Here is a 3,622-nt window from a genome sequence, read left to right on the forward strand (position 1 = left end):
GCTCGCCAGCATAGCCCACTTCCATCTCCAGCCACCTGACAAAATCACATACAGAGAGCCACTTTTTCTTCATTCTCTTTCATACTCTTTTCTCTTTCCTCTTATGTTGTCATCTCCTGCTTATCCTCCACACACCAAGAGGGGCTCGACAGATCTAGAATCACCGTTTTCTAATATCCTAGTATTGTGAGGCTTCCTGGGATCCTCTCTTTTACTTAACCACTTGAGAAAAAGAGAAATTGCTCTTCTGACACCTAAGGAGATTCCTCCTGTGGAGACCTTATTGCTAAACAGAGCAGAAGAGAGACTTCAGCACCCATCAGTCCACAGCAAAAGGGAAGTACACTTGTACCTAGTCAAAGAAATATTCTCCAAAAAGGAATCCAAAAGTGAATACATCTCCCAATGGCTAGAAGTAGAAAAGGAGTCTCAGGTCTTAATAAACCAGGAAATATGTCTCCATCAAAAGAACACAATAACTCGCCTCCATCTCTTGAAAAAACAGACAATGCTACTAAAATGTTAGAGAAAGAATTTAGAACATTCATGGTGACAAAATTCTATGAGTTGGAACAGAAGAGACGAGCTATAGGAGATTAGGAAGTCCTTCTATGATATGAAAGAAGAAATGGGCACAAAGAATCAGATGGAACTATTAGAGATGAAGTCTGTACAGGAAATCAAAAACTCTCTTGAAAGTATTAAAAATCGAGTAGACCATGCTGAAGATCAAATCTCCAACATAGAAGATAAAACCTCTGACCTAGAAAATAAACAGCAAAAAGATAGAGAAAATAACACACACAAAAAAAGTGAGGATAATATACAAGAAAAACTAGACTCCATTAAATGTCCAAACATCCGAATAATTGTTATCCAAAAAGGTGAAGAAACTAATAAGGGCATGGAAAATCTATTCCATGAAATCCTGGAAGAAAATATCCCAAGTCTAGACCCAAGAAATACAAAGTACTCCAAATAGAATCAACCCAAGATCTCCTCCAAGGCCAGACTGGCCAAGAACTCAGGTAAAGACAAGATGCTACAATTGGCAAGAGAGAAATGACAAGTGACTTACAAAGGTTATCCCATTAGGCTAACAACAAACCTTTCAAGAGAAAGAATGCAAGCAAGGAAAGAATGGGAAGACATATTGAAAGTGTTAAGAGAGAAACAATTTCAAACAAGGTAACTATATCCAGCAAGACTATCCTTTATTTGGGACAAAAAGATTAAAATCTTCTCAGACAAACAAAACCAGAAAGAATTTGCCAACACCAGACCAGCTCTTCAAGAAACTCTGAAGAGGGTCCAGCAGTCAGAGTAATGGCTATGTAGCTGGACTCCCATGTAGTCGACTGTGGTTTGCGTCCCGGACCCGGTGGCTTAAAACTCACGCTGTGTGCATGCCCAAGATCTGAGAGGAGAACAAAGGTGAAGGGATTGCAGCATGGCCATCCCCCCTGGGGGATGATTTCTCGCTTTCTGTCTCTCTGTCTCTGTCTGTCTGGTGATCACATGCGCCCTATAGTTAAAACCTCTCAAAAAAAAAAAAAAAAAAGAAAGAAAGAAAGAAAGAAACTCTGAAGAGAGTTCTGTTCCAGGAAAACTAAAGAATGAATAGCTAGAAATAAGGAAATGAAAGACAACCAAGACAATGGCCAACTTAAAGGTAGGAACAAGAAATATTAATAATAACTTTGAATGTTAATGGATTAAATTCTCCAGTTAAGAGACACAGACTGGCAAAATGGCTAAAAACACAGAAACCCTCTATCTGTAGCCTACAAGAAGCACATCTCATGGATAAAGACACACATATACTAAAAGTGTAGGGCTAGGAAAAGGTACTCCATGGAAATGGGAACCAAAAAAGAGCTAGAATCATGATAGTAATTTGTGACAAGATGGGCTCTGAGGCCAGTGAGACTGCTTAACTTTACTCTCCCTGTTCCGCACTGTACTGTACCGCTGTAAGGAATAAACTCAGCTTTGCCTTAGCAATAGATTTTGGTGTCTTTGGGGGGATCTCACATTCAAAATAATTAAAAACAACTGAATATTTCTCTTCCTTGCAGCTCCTGCTCCTCTTTTCTCTTTATCCTAATTCTATCAACGGGATATTTGACTTCACTTTCATATTTGCCAAACTTTTCATGTTTGGAAGTGAACTAATGGACATGTTTGTAATGAAAATACAACCAGGTTTGTTTTCAAGTTCATCCTCTTCATTGCAGTGGCTTAAGAACTTTACATTCCATAAATAATGTAAATATTTAAACATGATTCTATTCTTCTCTTAAACCACTGTGCTGTATCTTTCCCCTTAAGTCTTCTATTGATTCGTAATATCGATGCCGACACTCACCAATGGCAGGGAAAAGAGGGACTACACTACTTTTCTCTCCCTAATCATCTATGTGCATTTAGTTCCCAGATCCCATCGTTTCTCTCTTAGAAGTATTACTTTGATTTTCTTGCAGTTTTATAGCACCTTCAATAAATCTACCAACTAGTGACAATAAATTCTTTCTTTTTTTATTTTTTGGAGAAGCTTTTATTGCTATAGGGCACGTGCACTCACCAGAATGACGCAGAGAGACAGAGAGACAGAAAGCAAGAAATTACCCCCCAGGGGGGATGGCCATGCCACAATCCCTTCTCCTCTTGGGATCCTAGGCATGCATGCACATGCGCCCAACGTGAGTTTTAACTCACTGGGTCCGGGACTTGAAGCGTGGTCGGCTACATGGGGGTTCACCGACATAGCCATTACGCTAACTACTGGTTCCAACAATAAATTCTTACTTTCTTTTCTTTTTTCAGGATAATTGTTTTGATATTAATGCCACAATGAATTTATTTTCCTGCAAAGACTTCATTAATTTTAAATATATAGGTAGAATGATTACTATTTTATTGATTTTTGAAAGTTCGAATATACATACATACAATTTGATCAGGAATAACCTAACAGGTTCAGATCCTGGTACTATTGATTAAGATGTATGAAGAGTACCTGACTTATGGTAATGGTTCAATAAATGTTTGTGCGATTAATATAAAAAGCTAATTTCTGTAAGTCAAGAACTGTACCTATAGTCTCAGCTACTTGGTAGGCTGCCATGAAGGGGTGGAGAGTTTGAGGCTAGTCTGAGCAACATAGCTTCTAAAACTAAAATACATTTTTAAAATTGGCTTTTGTGGAAGACATTGGTATCCCCAACATCAATAGCAGCTTTTCTTCCTCCTTAAGAGAACCCCAACTTTCAACATAACACATTACATAATCTGGAAGAAAGATCTTTTCCTATTTAGTTGTTGGTGATGTGATTAAATTTCACTGGAGGACCTTAAAGTAAATATATGTAAATACAAGAAACCTATTTAACACAATTTTTCAAGAAATGAACATATTTTGTTTTTCCAGAGGCGATATAACCTAAGAGCTAGTAAAGCTTAAGCTTTAGGGCCATTCCTTTGCAGAGATTCCTTCTGTAAATTATTTCTTTGCAAACAAATATTCAAATGACCCCGATTTTAGTGTTCCATTTATTTCCTGTTAGGATCCTGATTGATAGCTTGCTTTTCAAGTGTAGTTCATAATTTGCCAGCTCTTTCC

The sequence above is a fragment of the Tupaia chinensis genome, unplaced genomic scaffold, assembly GCF_000334495.1.
Source record: "Tupaia chinensis unplaced genomic scaffold, TupChi_1.0 Scaffold148884_1, whole genome shotgun sequence".
NCBI classification, from domain to species: Eukaryota; Metazoa; Chordata; class Mammalia; order Scandentia; family Tupaiidae; genus Tupaia; species Tupaia belangeri.